This window comes from Solanum dulcamara, chromosome 9 (assembly GCF_947179165.1).
Source record: "Solanum dulcamara chromosome 9, daSolDulc1.2, whole genome shotgun sequence".
NCBI classification, from domain to species: Eukaryota; Viridiplantae; Streptophyta; class Magnoliopsida; order Solanales; family Solanaceae; genus Solanum; species Solanum dulcamara.
In genome coordinates, this window is record NC_077245.1 from 31,692,096 (window position 1) to 31,710,623 (window position 18,528).

At 38.5% G+C, this 18,528-nt stretch overlaps 1 pseudogene; it reads left to right on the forward strand.

Moving 5' to 3' along the window:
• Positions 1 to 10,576: 10,576 nt before the first annotated feature.
• LOC129904787 (5S ribosomal RNA) lies at positions 10,577 to 10,699 on the forward strand (annotated as a pseudogene).
• The last annotated feature ends 7,829 nt before the right edge of the window (positions 10,700 to 18,528 follow it).

An 18,528-nucleotide genomic window follows, 5' to 3' on the forward strand; every position in this document is an offset into this window, starting at 1 on the left:
TAGGGGAGGTGCTGCCCAATTTTAGTTAACGCCTTAACTAATTAAAGAACTAATTGAGGAGACGAACAAGGAAATAGGTTCCATGAATAATAAGGTGCAACCCAAGATGCTGGAAAGTTAAGAGTGGTTGATATTCGTATTGCTTTCATGTTGAATAGGTTCAAAAGACGACGAGGTGAACAAGATAAAGAGTAATTCATAAGAGGTATGTAGAGCTATTCTTCTTTTCTTTTGGGCATGTCTTAGGTATAAGCTATGAATGGTTTGTATATGAAATGTGGGGATAATTCCACTTGTGAAACTCCAAGTGCAATTCATAAATTATATCCACTTTGTAATGTTAAGACTCTTGTAATAGTTGAGTTATTGCCTTTCCAGGCTGCTAGATCATAAATAGTAGTCTATGTAAAGCCTACCTGTTCTTCCTTTTAGAAGGTCTTAAGTATAAATGTAATAGCATATGATATGAGGTGGAAGTAGTTCCAGTTATAAGATCCAAGTATAACTTGTGACTTTTATTTACTACTTGGTATTAGAATTCATAAAATAGTAGAGCTACTACCCTCGAGTCTCCTATCTGCTGAATAATACTTGAATGTGTCAGCTCCTATTCCTAAAGTCTCTACGATCACAAACGTCTCTACTTCCATAAGTTGTTTAACCTTGTCTCGATACACGTCTATAATTCTTGAAACTCCAGTTGATATGCTCCTTAACGATGCTTAGAAGGTACTTAAGACGATTATTACTCTGATCTTCAAGTGATGACTCACTTGACTGTTTCATTGAGTCTCAAATAATGACTTAGTTGCATATAGTTTGTCACTACTCTATTCGAGCACACTGTAACCCATCTTCCTCCGAGTCCTATAAAGGGCCGGGAATACGGTCGTGCCTAGCTTTACTATTAGTTCACTGAGTCCCAGGATGGCTATATATACATAAAAGTATATGAGGATGAGGTGTCATATACGATGAAGTGAAGCATACGATGACACCGTATGTGATGATGCTCGTCACCGTGTCCCGGGCTGGATATATATATGATGATATAATGGAAAATATGGATTGAGCCGTATGTTCCTCGGCATTATTTTAAATTATGGATTGAGCCGAACGTTTCTCGGCATACTTTACTGTATGATAATGGTACGCTATAGACGTACACTACTCTTTCATCGAGTCCCTCACTAAAGGGCCGGATACTTTATGTAGGCATGCATATGAAAATATAGGGATATATTTGTGACCCTGAGCCCCAGAGTGGACCGGATATGCTGTGATGACATATCATATTATGCCATATACGATGATATGATGCCATATACAACAACATGATAAAATGATAGACATGATGATATGACAACACGTGATTATGATGAAACGATTATGATACCGAGTTCACTAGAGGGCCGGGTACAGTGTATGATAAGGTATATGACTGCATGTCCTAAGCTACAGATACAGTAATTTGTTAACTGTTATACATGTTTTCTATATCCCCATTTTAGTTGTTGTTTCAGTTATGATATGTTATGCTTTATATACTCAGTACATTTGATACTGGTCGTTTAATGTACATATTTACTTATTTAGGGGTACGGTTGGGGCCCTGTCCTGCCATATGATGCAGTTATTACTCTTAGAGATCTGTAGACATGTGTATGTGGGTTATTTGTAAGTTTGTTTCAGTTGTACTCATATGACGTATTGCAAATATTTTCGTGGTATGGCAGCCTCGTCGGCTCGCGTGCCCTTTACTGATATGATACAAGTGAATGAGTCTACAGGTTTATGTAAAACAAGTTTTTGACCCATTGAGGTTTGTGTATGGTATCACATCACACATGGTCCAACTTAAAGGTAGTTGATAGATACGCATAAGGAGGTCCAGGTAGGACCCTAATCGCGGCCTATGGGGTTGGGTCATGACAAAAGTAGTATTAGAGAAGTTCTTCCTTGGATTGTCTACAGACCGTGTGTAGCATAGTCTTGGTTATCGATGTGTTGTGTGCCACATCTATAAATAGGAAGCTAAAGGGCACTTAGGATGTTACTTTTCTTTCATATCTGAGATCGTGCTATAGATTTAAGTCATAGGAAAATCTCCTTATACTAACCTTGGATCTTAACAGAAGGCCGACATCAACAGAAGGAACTAAGTGACGACATGGAAAGTTATGAAGCACGCAAGCAAGTAAAGTAAAGGCACGGAAGATATCCGTTGGGTAAGGTATTAAAGTAATATAGAAATGTAAAGTTGAAATCTAAAAGGAAAGTAGACAAGAAGTGCAACAGATGCAGTTTGAAGCTGGACATATGAGCTAAGTCCAATATTTTTATATTATTGTTGATGTTGAAAGCCTGTATGGCTACGATATGATATGATATTGAAAGCCCTGGGTGGCTGTGAGATAATATTAATATATATATATATATATATATATATATATATATATGTTGTCTTTGTGAGGCATTGTTGGTATTTTCTGCGTGCAGGTTTGGGATAAGTAAGAAATATAGAAGAAACTCTGCCAAAATTTTCCCAGGACAAGAAAAGGGAATGAAACATAGCTTTATAAAATGTCCTGGAAGTGGATACCAAGTACCCCTATTATTTTTAATTAAAGTTGTAGGAGGTACTCTTCATGTCATCGACAAGGGGCACCATTCCTACTGGGAGTGTTTTATTTCAGAGAAACAAAAGCCTATCTGAGCAGTAAAGTTCAGATCACAGTATCTCCAGCCGTAATTATGCTGTAGAAAAAAAGAGAAGCTCAGGTTGAAAGGTAAGATATCTAGTAATTGAGCTTCACTCATTTTGAAACTACCAAGCCCCCAACTCCTAATTGTAAATTAGATAGGTTGTTCATAACTCGAGGATAAACCCCGAAGGAGACCAGGTAGGTCCAGTATTAAAAGAAGTACTGTGATGTTTGAGAGATTCTAGTTTCTTTCAACAATGGTCAGAAAATGGTTTAAGATAACAGTTTATAGTTCTCCACCGACTAATTGGGGAAAGATCTTCGAACAAAAGCACCTTAAAGAGATGTCAGGAACTGAATATGAGTATGAACTAAAAGGGGGATATATAAGTATGAATTGAACAGTGTGATACAAGTATACAGGGATAAAGTTAGACCGCTAATAAGGCACCCTTGGTAGATCCTAACTAAGTTAAAAGACTGCGTTGAGTACGCAATAAGGGTATAGAGCTTAAGATATAAAGGAATAATGTGGGTACACAACTTCGTCCAAAAAATAGTGGAACCCTTAAAAGATAAAGATGACAGACTTAGAGAATAAATGGTGCAACTAATGTTCATCCCAAGAAACAAAGGATATAGGTTGGGACAAAGCCACTACTCAAGAAAACCTGGAACAGTTATCGTCGAAATACTAGTACTGCCTAATTGAAATTGGAATGACTACAAGTACTAAGTAATTTTTGATGAAGATAAGTAGAATGTGACCTCAGACGAGTAGTCCCATGGGCCTCATTACTCAAGTACAGAGTAATAGATGAGGTGTCACACTATGTATGAAAAAGTTCTCATTGTTTAATAATTTAGCGAAGATTTCGTACGTAGATAACCAGGTTGTAAGATATATAGGAAGACGGGGACCTGATGCAGTACCAAGTAGATTGGAGAAAAAGATTGTACGAAATTGAGACTGAACATAGAGACATAGATCAAGGTACAAGTAGATGAAAGTACGAGTACCCTCTAAAGCGGGGAAGTTAATAAGAGAATGGCAAGAGTAGGAAGAGGCAATTGATATGGCAATATATTTGAGATGGACGTCTAAACTTCAATAAAATATCTTGCCAAACCAAGTTAGAAAGGTTCAGAAGCCACCAATAATTGGATGGAAGCCAGAATGCTACATAAGGCAGCGTTAAGAAGTTTGTGAAGAAACCCTAAACAACATAACACTAGAAGGCGGCTGCGTATTAAAATAGAAGAGTGTAACCATAAAAAGATATCGAGTAACTCAAGAGACATTACGAAGGATAATGACAGCATGCTAGACCAAAAGCCAAAATATTGACTGTAGAGTTAGTCGCAAATGATGTTGCGATAGATAAATAACCAAGAAAAAGAAATAGCAAGACTCCTGTGGTAGAAGATGAGCAAGGAGTAAATAAGGAAATAGAAAGAAGTGCGACAATGTATTTCTTCCACTCTCTCATATTCTCGTAAAGGTAAAGAATCACACGAGAATGTGTTAAAAAGGTTACAAGTGGGGGTAAGGAAAAAATGTGAAATGGTTTAAATAAGATGGATAGGACTAGATGGTTACTGCAGGATTGCGAGCTCATATGCCAAACTTCTTTGGGACTATACCAACTAAGGATAGACGGAACTCAAAGTGGCTTTAAAGGTCACTATATGAACAAACTTTAGCGCTACTCAGTAGCCAACCCTAATGATTGGGTGCATATAAAAAGGAGTGAATATAATAGGAAGAGTTAAACCAAAATGACCAAAAAGGGACATGGTCGTAGTGGAACTAAAGATCCACCCCTATACCGGTTGCAAGATAACAGAGAAAAAGGCAAGGCAACACATAAAGACTAGTGAGACGACGCTACGATAAATTTTGGGCTAAGTTGAGTGCCCCACACATTATTGCAAGGATTACCATGAAACGCGACATGAGGACTTCCCAAGGAGGTCACCCATCCCGGTATTTCTCTCGCCCCAGCATGCTTAACTTCGAAATTCTGGTGGAACGTAATACGTTAGTGTTGGTATGATCACGCGAGATGGACAAATCTGAACTAGTGACGGGGGAATGATATAAGATTATGTTCCTAGAGTACTACAAATTACATTGAGGGTATTGTTAAAAGGATTTAAGCAAGACAAGAAGGATTAGCTAATTGCTAACTGACGACGCACTCGAATGCCACGGATCTTGAACATAGTACCAGTTAATGAGAGGCAAACCACAAAATGGCTATACGAGCCAGTGGGTGAGAGAATTTCGACACCACTTGGAAGCCAACTATGAGGGAGAAAAAGCAAAACCCAAAAGGTAAGACGGGAAGTAATATACGAGGTTGAAAATTCCACAATATGACTAGGACTACAAGACTGACTTTGCACTCCGTCGACAGATGACTTTGGAAGGAATGTTACATAGGGATTAACGATATTAGCCCATGCTTCTTCAATCAAAGGCTACCTACTCAGTCGAGAAGTTGTAAAATTATAGGGTAAAAGAGTGGTAGGACCTTACGGAGTCTCCATAGCAATTATCCCAGAAGAAGGAGCCCGAGTTACAGTTAACTACCAAGGATCAGTCCACGAAGAAACTGGGAAGACAGATAAGTCTTCATACACTACTTTACTCTCAAACCTGATAAACAGGCTAAAGCTTACCACTTAAACGCTAGAAGATATGTCATGAGCTGGTGTTGTTAACTTCGAAAATAGCTAGGATGATTATCTATCACTTATCAAGTTGCCTACAATAATAATTACTACTCTAGTATCCCAATGGCCCCGTATAATACTGGTAGAGCAAGACGTGTAAGTCCCCTATTAGATGGGTCGATGTTAGAAGGACTAAGCTAAAAAGACCTCGACATTATTAAGAAATCTAAGGATTAGCAACCTAGAGTCGAAAAAAATGATATATAGATAATAGACATTGACAGTCAGAATTCAAATTGATGATTAGGTGTTCGTAACAGGGTCACACAGGAAGGAAGTAATAAGATTTGGCGAGAAAGGGAAACTTAGACCAAAATATATTAGATGGTATCAAGTTGCTTGTAAGGTGGGTAAAGTGGCCGGAAGGTTGAGCTTACCACCTTATTTGAAAACTATACGCCCAGTCCATCAGATAGGGATGCTTCACAAGGATACTAATGAGCCATCCAGGGTTTATTCCATAGATGATGTCCAGGAACTGAAATCCTATGAGTAACAACCTATCACCATCTTAGATCAGCAAACTGGAAGATTGTAGACTAAAGACATGCCTCTCGTCAAGATACTGTGGCAAAACAAAAATTAGAAAATGGGATAACCTGAGAAATTGAAGAGGACATAAAACATAAGTATTCATACCCATTCTCGATGTCTACAGGTAACCCCAACTCCTGAAACTCGTATATTAATTACTTGGATGAAAATATGTATTATCGCAATAGAAAATAATCTCTCTATAGTCGGTATAAAGTCTTGAGGGAAGTTTTATTTAAAATTTGGGGACGAATGTTCTAAAGGGGAGAAGGATGTTACACCCCATACTCTTGAGATCAGAATGTCTCTTAAGCTTCTTAGAAGGTACTATGTGATCCGGATAGTCTATAACGTTATTAAAAAACTCCAAGGAAAGAAGAATGTGATACCCCGTTAAAGGGAAGGTTGGAAATAGAGTCATAAGAAAGCCGAAAGGAATTGGAGGCCAAGAAATGAGTCGTAGGACTCGATTTACCTACGTAAGCTACTAATTTAGAAGTATTATACTCTTGAGTTACTTAAATACATACCAAGCTTACGTAGCATGGATTACACGGGTTCTTAAAATAAGATGAGATTATGAACCCACGGAAAAGAGGAGAAGATGACATGTGGCAGCCTAGGAAGGCAACACGTGGCAGCACCTCAAGCAAGCAGGTGACCCACCTTCTTGGGGTCAAGTAGGTGACCCACTACTTGGAGGTGGGCCCCACCAAGGGCATGTGGCAGCCCCTAACTAGTTGCATGGTTACGTTGGCCCAATAAGGTGTGGACACGTGTCCCCCTTTAGAGATGACATGTGTCACCTCCCAAAAAAGCACATAAAGGTATGTTAATGTCTCTTAAGTCATTCATTTTCAGAAAAAAGTAAACCAAAGAGAAGAGAGAAGAAATGTGAAGCAAGAAAAGGATTAGCTACGACTTTGGCCAAATTTAAGGTGAGTTCTTCAATTTTCTTCTGTGAATTAATTATCCACAATGTTTTTCAACTATGTGGGGGTGTATACATGTGTCTTAGGATGCCTACGGAACCATGGGTTCAGTTTACACATGGAAAGAAATAAGAGAAAGTTGAAGGAGAAAACGTTAAGGGCTAGTTAACAAACCATTTTTGAATGGGACTATTGTTAGTAATATTAGTATAACCTCTTATGTACAGATTCGTTTAGAGTGATTCAATATGTTCTGGAAATATATTTCATAGGTATATAACTTTCATTTATCCTTTAAAATCCAGTTTTGGTTTTATTTGATCGAAAAAGGGTGATGAAGTATAGAGGAGGTACTGCCCAGATTTTGGTTTTGGATATCTTACACGGACTGTTGTTGGTATTTTGGGCATATATTTTTGTAAAGAATTAATGTAGGGGTGATTCAAAATTGTATGAGACCATAAGACACATGTATATAACTTTCATAGGGGACATAAAGCCTGTTTCCCTCAATTACCCCTTCAAAACAAAGCGACAATGCAAGACAGTAAGTTGTCCAGAATTCACGTTTTGATAGTTTTGAGTGAGTTGTTTGGGGTTTGTATTATGTAATGTTGGTGTGAATTGCTTGAACATATGCTTTAGGTTGTTGTTGTTGGTTGTCTATAGTGTTTAGGGATCTAATTGGAAATTTGGATAGGGCACGTTATAGGGGAGGTGCTCTCCAATTTTTGTTAACGCCTTAACTAATTAAAGAACTAATTGAGGAGACAAACAAGGAAATAGGTTCCATGAATACTAAGGTGCAACCCAAGATGATGGAAAGTTAAGAGTGGTTGATATTCATATTACTTTCATGTTGAATAGGTTCAAAGGACGACGAGACGAATGGGATAAAGAGTAACTCATAAGAGCTATGTAGAGCTATTCTTCTTTTCTTTTAGGCATGTCTTAGGTATAAGCTATGAATGGTTTGTATATGAAATGTGGGGATAATTCCACTCGTGGAACTCCAAGTGTAATTCATAAACTGTATCCACTTTGTAATATTAAGACTCCTGTAATAGTTGAGTTATTGCCTTTCTAGGCTGCTAGATCATGAATAGTAGTCTATGTAAAGCCTGTCTGTTCTTCCTTTTGGAAGGTCTTAAGTATAAATGTAATAGCATATGATATGAGGTGGAAGTAGTTCCAGTTATAAGCTCCAAGTATAACTTGTGTCTTTTATTTACTACTTGGTATTAGAATTCTTAAAATAGTTGAGCTACTACCCTCGAGTCTCCTATCTGCTGAATAATACTTGAATGTGTCAGCTCATATTCCTAAAGTCTATGCGACGACAAACATCTCTACTTCCATAAGATGTCTAACCTTGTCTCGATACACGTCTATGATTCTTGAAACTCCAGTTGATATGCTCCTTAATGACGCTTAGAAGGTACTTAAGATGATTATTATTCTGATCTTCAAGTGACAACTCACTTGACTGTTTCATTGAGTCTCAAATAATGACTTAGTTGCATATAGTTTGTCACCACTCTATTCGAGCACACTGTAACCCATCTTCCTCCGAGTCGCATAAAGGGGGTCGGGAATGTGGGCGTGCCTAGTTTTACTAATCATTCACCGAGTCCCAGCCCAGCTATATATACGTAGAAGTATACGAGGATGAGGTGCCATATACGATGAAGTGAATCATACGATGATGCCATTTGTGATGATGTTCGTCACCGCATCCCGGGCTAGATATATATATGATGATATGATGGAAAATGTGGATCGAGTCGTATGTTCCTCGGCATTATTTTAAATTATGGATCAGGCCAAACGTTCCTCGACATATTTTACTGTATGATGATGGTATGCTTTAGACATACACTACTCTTTCACCGAGTCCCTCACTAAAGGGACGGATACTTTATGTAGGCATGCATATGAAAATATAGGGATACATTTGTGACCCCGAGCCCGAGAGTGGACCGAATATGCTGTGATGACATATGAGATTATACCGTATACAATTATATGATTCCATATACAACGACATGATAAAATGATATACATGATGATATGATGACACGTGATTATGATAAAACGATTATGATACCGAGTTTACTAGAGGGCTGGGTACAGGGTATGTTAAGGTATATGACTGTATGTCCTAAGCTATAGGTACAGTAATCTGTTAACTTTTATACATGTTTTCTGTATCCCTATTTTAGTTGTTGTTTCAGTTATGATATGTTATGCTTTATATACTCAGTACATATATTATACTGACCCCCCGTTCTCCGGGGGGCTGCGTTTCATGCCCACTGGTACAGATGTTCATCTTTGATATCGGTCAGCTTAAGAGTTTCTCTTAGTTATGTCAGAAGAGCTTCACTTTCCTGGAGCCTAATTTTTGATACTAGTCGTTTAATGTACATATTTATTTATTCAGGGGGTACGGCGGGGGCCCTGTCCCGCCATATGATACAGTTATTACTATTAGAGGTCTATAGACATGTGTATGTAGGTTATTTGTAAGTTTGTTTCAGTTGTGCTCATACGATGTATTGTAAATATTTTCATGGTATGGCAGCCTCGTCAACTCGTGTGCCCTTTCCTGATATGATACATGTGAATGAGGCTACAGGTTTATGAAAAAACGTTTTTGACCCACTAGGGTTTATGTATGGTATCACATCACATACGGTCCAACTTAAGGGTAGCTGATAGATACATATAAGGGGGTCCAAGTCAGACCCTAGTTACGGCCTACGAGGTTGGGTCATGACTGTTGGGTCGTGACAGTATTAATCAGACCGTTTGTGAGATATTAAGGATAAGACTGACTAAGAAGGGTAGAAGATTAAGTACGTTTACTTTAGCGAGTGCAATTAACCCTTAGTAGGAATCATGAAAAAGGTTGAGAAGTGTTATACTATGGGGTTGAACACGAACGGGATATAATGTGATTATAATGAGGATCATTATGGAAATTAGTAAAGACTAGTGAGGCAGCAGCCATGGATATGACATGGTCCGTGTGATAAGAATGTAGAGATAGGTGTGAAACAGAAAGGTGAGCTATAGAAATAATAAGAAAGACTCACCAAGTTTGGTGAGGAAAAATTTGAAAATGTTATATGATAATGAAAATGATAGACATATCACAGAGCAGCTGTGTAAAGTTAGTGTATGGAGGAGACTCCAACATTACCGGATAACTAACCCTAAGGATTAGGGTTAAGAGCTAAAAGGCGGAGTGACAGTTAAAGTCCTCTAAAAGAAATTAAAGAGTGATACATGGAGCTGAAGATTTCAAAATGAACATGGCTTGAATGCATTTCTACCTTAAGGATACTACTCGAGTACGAATCATTAGATAAAATTTTTTACGATATATTGAGAAATTGAAGCACCTCATGATTGTATTAAGGTTTCGTACGGGGAAACCTAAAGTATAGGTGACATAATGGAAGATATGGATATGGTGCAGTATACCAAATATGTGGAAAAGACTCATATGCATTTGGGAAGTTGAACACAAACAGACAATGACATGGACACACCCTTAAAGGGGGAAGTGGATATGAGATATACAAGCATGAGATGAACCCACCCGTCATTATGAGGTGTTAATATGAACACTTAAACTTCAAATGAGATCCCATAAGGGATTGATATGATCATACCAGCACTAATGCACCAGATCCCATTAGAACTCCGAAGTTAAGCGTGCTTGGGCAAGTATAGTACTAGGATGGGTGGCCCTCCTAGGAAGTGAAGGAGGAAATGAAACACAAGTATATGTACCTATTCCCTACATCTATAAGTAATCTTAACCTTTGGAACTTTCATATTGATTTCTCGATGAAAGTATATGTTATAGCAATGGGATAGAGGAACTCTCTGTATAGTCGGTATAAGGTCCGGAGGAAAGTTTTTGGTTCACATTCGAGGATGAATGTTCTAAAGGGGGGAAGGATGTTACACCCCGTACTTTTGTACCTTGGAACGCTTCTTAAGATTCTTAAGTTTCTGGGAAGGCTCTTAGGTTTCTTAGAAGTCGTCATGTGAGTCGGATAATCTATAACGCTATCAGACAACTCTAAAAAGGGGAGAATGAGATACTCCATAATAAGGAAGATTGGAAATAGGGTTATAAGAATCCGAAAGGAGTTGGAGGCCAAGTAATGAGTCGTAGGGATCGATCTACTAGAATAAGCTACCAACTTGGATGTCTTACGTACTTAAGCTAATTGAGTACACATCGTGCTTAAGTAGCAAGGGATACATAGTTTCTTAAAGTAAGACGAAATTATGAACCCACAGAAGAGGTGGAAGGAGGCGTAGCACCTACTCGGAAGTAAGTAGGTGTTGCACCTACTTGAAAGAAAGAAGGTGACACACCTACTTGAGGTGGGTCTCATGCTGCCATGTGGCGGATTTGGATTGGATGCATGGATGAGGTGGCGCCCAAGGGGGATGCCATGTGTCACCCATAGGGTCTGCCACGTGTCACCTCCTAGGACCACATATATACATGTATATGTCACTTATACTGCATTTCACACTCTTAAAACTTCAGAAATAAAAGTCAAGAACAAACCCTAGAACAAGAGAGAAAAACATGACGGCTAGAAGGAACAAATAGGTACGTCCCAATTTTGTTCTGTCAATTAATTATATAAGGTATTCCTCAACTAATTGGAGGTTTTAATGATTTAAATTAACCATTTGGGGAAGCAATATAGGGCTGCAAAAGGCCACCAAAGCTCAGCCGCGTAAAGGAGTTTCTGGAGTTAATTTTCAGCAAGTTTGGGAAGCCGTTTGTTAAGGTATGGCTTGGTACTTTTCTCCCACATTTTTATAAGGGGTTGAAAATGGTATTAAGGTTTTAATAATGTAAAATAATGGCTTGGAGAGGCACCAAACGGATAACAAGCAGTCCGCACGATTTCAGCAAGTTTTAAGAGTTTTTGAGTTGCAATTTGGCAGTTTTGGACAATTTCGGGTAAGGTAAGGTTTCCCCTTTCAATTTGATATTTATGGTGTGGTTATGGAGTTTTTTACATGCCCTATAGGTTGATGGAAATGTTAAAATGTGATAGGAATGCTTGATGTTGAAGACAAACTAAATTGGAGTCGCTATAGTTAAATTGTAGTCGAAGCAAGGTGTTGTGCTTGTGGTGTGCTGCTGCAGGTGTGTGGTGGTGTGTTTCAGGGACTAAAAGTGTTATAAAATATTTGTGGTAGCTTCTGGTTTCAGCCACATTACCCCTCATATCGTATAATTAAAGGTTTTACGAAATAGAGACTAAACACCCTATTTTGGAGTCGTAGTTTTGAGCGGACTGTTTGGGGATTAGTTTCAGTAATGTTGAGTTAGTTTTATTATATATGGGTGCTGATTATTATTTTGAATGTGGCTGCTAAGTTTAGAGATTAAAATTGGAGTTTTGGATAGGGCATGTTACAGGGGAGATGCTGCCCAATTTCTATTGACTCACTAACTAACTAAGGAACTAGTTGAGAAGGAGAGCGAGAAGATGAGTTCTATGAATACTCATATGTAACTTAAGTCACTGGAAAGTAGATGGTTGTGGATTCTCGTATTACTTTCATGTTAAATAGGTTGAAGAGACGACGAGGCGAATGTGTTAAGAGTAATCCGCAAGAGGTATGTGAAGCTACCTTCTTTCTTTTGGCATGTTTTTGGCATAAGTATATAAATCTTATTCCTTCTCTTGGCATGTTTTGTTGACATAAGAATGTAAAGCTAATCTTTCCTTTTGGTTTGGTAGTTATGAAACAAATATATGACTTGTATATAATTTCATAAGTTCTACTTGATATAATCAATGGTAACTTATGAAAGGTACTTGATACGACTCTTGCCTTGATTTTTGAATAATAGCTTATTTTGTTAACTCCATCAAGTCTCAAAAATGATTTAAAATGCATTTAGTTTCTCACTACTCCACTCGTGGATGCCTCAATATTTCCTTCACTGAGCTCGGGTTAGGTTTTATTATCTGCGTATTTCTACATTGTTTGTTATGCCCCCACGTGAGGGGGCAAGTATAATTTGTACATGGTATTTGTGTAGTTATGATATTCCATGTACATATATGATATGAAATGATCTGTTGTGGAGATATTTTCTACTCTAGATGTATGCTGTGTTGTGGCACAAGTGACGCGGTGGCGACCACAATTTTCTCATCGAGTCCCATAATGGGGCTGGATATAGCATATGTTTTCTGCATATATGATCTGTGGTTACGAAAAGCATTTTGGTATTCTGGGTAGTTTGCTCATTTTTGCACCTTTGTTTTTAGTAATGGCTTTACTTGTTATAGTTCATGCTTTATATACTAAGTACATATATCGTAATGACTCTCCGTTCCTCGGGGGGCCGCATTTCATGCCCGCAGGTACAGATGTTCATTTTGGAGGTCTGCCGGACTAGCTTAGGGTTTCCACTCAGCGATATTGGGAGTGCTCCACTGTTCCAGAGCCTAACTTTTGATACTAGTCATTTAGTATATATATATTTATTTGTCTAGGGGTACGACGGGGGCCCTGTCCTGTCATATGTTGCTATTACTATTCTCAGAGGTCTGTAGACCTATGTATGTGGATTATTTGTGAGTTTTTTTTGGTGGTAACTATATGACATGTTGTAAAGGTTTTTATGTTACAACAGCCTTGTCGGCTTTCATGCCCTTTAATGGTATGTTACGAATAAAAAAAAGTCATTCGTACACGAAAATTTTTTAACTTACTGGGGATTTTATGAGTAGTATCACTTTATTCATAGTTCGATTTGACTATAGCTGATAGGTATGTATACGGGGGTCCAAGTCGGACCCTAGTCGCGACCTACGTGGTTGGGTCGTGACACCCATGCTGCCACGTGTCACCTTCTTTTCCCCTTGTGGGTTCGTAATCTCATCTTACTTTACGAACCTATGTATTCCTTGCTACGTAAGCTTGGTATATACTCAAATATCTTAAGTATGTAAGAATTCCAAGTTCGTAGCTTACATAAATAATTTGAGTCCTACGACTCATTACTTGGCCTCCAACTCCTTCCGGATTCTTATAACCATGTTTCCAATCTTCCTTACTATGGGTTGTCACATTCTCCCTTCCTTAGAGTTTTTTGGTAGCGTTATAGATTATCCGGCTTACATGGTAACTTTTAAGAAGCTCAAGAAGCTTTAAGAATCTCAAAGAAACTTAAGAACCCTTCCATAAACTTAAGAACCTTTCAAGGCTTAAGAAGCTTAAGAAGATGTTACACCTCATACTTTTGTAACTTGGAATGTGTTCTTAAGTCTCTTGAAAGGTTCTTAAGTCTCTTGAAAGGTTCTTAAGTCTCTTGAAAGGCTCTTAAGTTTCTTGGAAGGATCGTAAGCCTCTTAAGTTTCTTAAGGCTTCCTAAAGTTTCTTAAAGCTTCTTAAAGCTTCTTAAGACTCCTTAAGAAATCTTAAGCTCTTAAGAGTTACCATGTGATATGGATAATCTATAACTCTACCAAACAACTCTAAGGAAGGGGGAATGAGATACCCCATAATAGACAAGATGGGGAATAGAGTTGTAAGAATCCGGAAGACGTTGGAGACTAAATAATGAGTTGTAGGATTCGACTTACTTATGTAGTCTACCAACTTTGAAAGCTTACATTCTTAAGTTAGTCAAGTACATACCAATCTTATGTAGCAAGGATTATATAGGTTCATAAAGTAAGACGAGATTACAAACTCACGAGGGAGAAAAGAAGGTGCCACGTGGAAGCATGAGGGAGTGCCACGCGGCAGAAGCTGGAAGTGCCACATGGTAGAAGTTGGAGTAAGGGGGTAGTCCCCACATTACACGTGGCCTCCCATGGTTGGAGGTGTGGTGTGTTGGCCCTACAAGGTCTTGACACATGTTACTACTTAGGGGTTGACATGTGTCACCCCTAAAAGTGGCCTACATATATTTATACATATATATATATATATATATATATATGTGTATGTGTGTGTGTGTGTGTTTTATTAATTTAGTTCATACTTATCCTCTAGTCATTCTTATCAAGAGCCTCCTAGAGACAAAAAGAAGAGAAGAGAAATCTAGAACAAGAGAGAGGAGAAAACTTAAACTTGAGAAAGAGAACCACAGATTTGGAGCAAAAAAAGGGTAAGTTCTCAAATTGTTTTACGTAAATTAATTATCTAGGGTATACCATAGTGGTATGAAGGTGTTATTAAAGTAAATTTATGGTTTGGATCAGCACCAAAACGTTAGCAAGCAGCCACAAGGTTTTGGGTGCGCTAAGGGATCTTCCAAGGCAAGTTTCGACGAGTTTGATGAGTTTTGGGCAAGTTAAGGGTTTATCTTTCAAATTGGAAGTTATCATGTTGTTGTGAGGTACATTAAATGTCTTAAATATGGTTGGAAGTGGAAATATTGCATAAGTATGCTACACCGTAGAAACAAACTAAGGTAAAGTCATAGTAGCTAAATCGAAGTCGCGTAGTGTGTTATCATTGTGGTGTTGCGGTTGCAGATGGTTGGGTTGTGTGTTGCAGGGATGTAAATTGTTTTAAAAATAATGTGGGTTCCCCTGGTTTCATCCACACGACCCTCCATTTGGTATGATTAAAGATTTTGTGAAATAAATATTTTGAAGCTTTATTTTCGTATCGTAGTTTGGAGCTAGTTGTTTGGAGATTGTATTGGGTAATATTGAAGTGATTTACTTGTAAATATGCTGCTGGTTGTTGTTTTTGGTATGGTTGTTGATGTTTTGGCTGAGTCAAAATCTCGGGGATGTTGAAATTATAGGGGAAATGCTACCCGATTTTTGGCAACTTTAGAACTAGTAATAAGCTAGTCGAGAGAAATGGATAAGGAAATGATTCCTATGAATACTTGGGTGTAGAGTTGGAAATGGGAAATTTAAATGTTATTAATCTTAGTATTACTTTCATGTTAAATAGGTAAATGAGATATCGAGGTAAGCTGGGTTACAAGTAATCCCTATAGAGGTATGTGAAGCTACCTTCTTTCTCTCGGCATGTTTTGGCATAAGTATGTAAAGCTACCCTTGTTTTCTCTTGATATGTCTTTCACATAAGTTATGACGTTATGATGAAATGCTTATTGTTTCGAGTCCCTTAATGTTCCAAGTATGATATATGTTACTATCTAAGTATCAGGTCATACGTTCCATGGCACCTATGTATATGACAACTACATAAGGGAAAGTAGAGAGTATGTAAAGTAGTCCCTTTTTTGTTTTAGCATGTCTTAGAATTAAGTAAGGATTAATATGAGCTTTGGGGGTAAATTCTATTCATAAATCTCGAGGGAGATTCATGATTCCTGTTCTTAGATACTCTCTGGGAGTCAATGTCCTTGACTTTTATGAGTTATTTGGTATCGTCTTGATTCATGCCTGTGATTTCTAAGACGCTTTTAATAGGATCAATAGTGATATTTAAGAGACGATTGATAGGACTATCGTCCTGATTTTCAAATGAAAATTCATCTTTATTACTTCGTTGAGTCTTTGATAATAATTTAAATTACATATCATTACTCACTACTCTACTTGTGTATATGGTAACCCTCCTATCACCGAGTCCCAGGCCGGGTACATAATCGTGCACAATTCACTGCATTATGCACTAAGTCCCTCAATAAAGGGCTGGGTACGCTATATGAGGACATGATAGTATAATGACATGAACTACTCACTGAGTACCTTACTAAAGGGTTGAGTACGCTATATATGGAAATGATAATGCAATGACATGAATGAATCATCGAGTTCCTCTCTAGAGGGCTGGGTACGTATGTATATATATGTATATGATGATGTGATGTGATAAGGTGGTGATGGCGCTGGACCCTATGATAATCCTACAGTTATAATTCACCAATTCCCTAAAAGGGCCGGCTATATTGTTTAATATGAGCATGCATGTTTTTATGATCCACAAGGTACAGGTACAGTGTTTTCTTAAGTAAAGTATTTATCCCCTGGCTCTCTTTATTTCAGATATGCTTCCATTTATACTTTGTATACTCAGTACATATGTCGTACTGATCTCTCTTTCTCGGAGGGCTGCATTTCATGCCCGCAGGTTTAGATACACACTTTGGGGATCCACCAGCATAGGAGTCCCACTCAGCAGTTCAGAAGCACTTCATTCTGCTGGAGCCTAGATTTTGGTACTAATCCTCTATGTGTATATTTATATGTTCACGGGCATGGTGGGGGCCCTGTCTCTCCTTATGTTACTGTTTTTACTCTTAGAGGTTGTAGACATGTTTGTGGGTTAGGTACACATGTATGTGGGTTGTGTATATGTGTATGTGGATTGTTTATGTATGTATGTGCAGTGGTGCCTGTAAGGTGAATGATTTGGGAAATCCGCTTTGTCACGGCAGCCTTATCGGCTCGCGCGGGGATTTTTTTTATAGGATGACCCTATATGTTATGATAGCCTCATCGGCTTATATGTTATCGTATCTGTCGATACGTTATAGCATAAATAGGGGACAAGTTTACTTATAGTTAGTAGGGTATATGCTAGTGTCCAGTTCAGTCACCTGTCACGGCCTATTCGAGTGGTCCTTCCTTGGAATGTCCACAGACCGTGTCTAGTAGAGTCTTATTTATCGGTGTGTTGTGCACCATATCTATAAACAGTAGGCTACAGGACATTCAGGATGTTATCTTTCTTTCTTTTCTTAGATCATGCGATAGAGCTATTCTATTAGGATATTTCCTCCCTAACGAACTACTAGGGGTACGATAATACCTCTAAGGGAATCTTGTTTACGAACTCCTTTCTTGCAGTTGGGTATAAGCTGAGGTGAAAAATGAAAAGGGCAGCTCTAAATAGTAGAGGAGGTGCAGATAAGGCCCCAGGGTACACATGGCACCCCAAGCTCCAGGACCAAGCAGACGGAGTCCCAATTACTCGATTCAGACCGATCCTTCAGGAGACCCCGATTACTATTGAGACCAATCCATCGGAAGACCCCGAGTATGCTATTGAGACTGATCCTTTAGAGGGCCTAATGAAAAATTCCCCAGAGTATTGGATGACCAGGAAAGTGACTCAAAAATCCACGCCAGCGGTTCTTATGACTGAGAACTATGTCAGGCCGACTCTTACGGTAAGTGTTAAGGCATATTCGAGCCCTCTATCTTGGTCGCCAGTGAACCCAGAATTATGTAGCTATCAATGTCTTTTGTATTCAAGCGAGGAAGATGATGAGGGACAAACAAGCAAATGGCAACAAGATAGAGACGGGGAGCATACTTCACCTCCTAGGTCACCGGGTCGAACAGGGGATTGATCGGTCACAGCTATTGGGGAGTGATAGGTATAGTTTTTGCTGACTATATGGGGCAAGTTGTCATTTTTGTTTCGGCCTAATGTAGAAAGCCCTGTGCGGCTGGGATATGAGATGCTATAAACTTATGTATATATTGGCCCTATGAGGCATTGTGGATGTGATATGATATGATATGGATGTATATATATGTTGGCCTTTCATGGCATTATTGGTATTTCCTGAGTGCAAGTTTGGGATAGTACGGAATATAGAGGAAACTCTG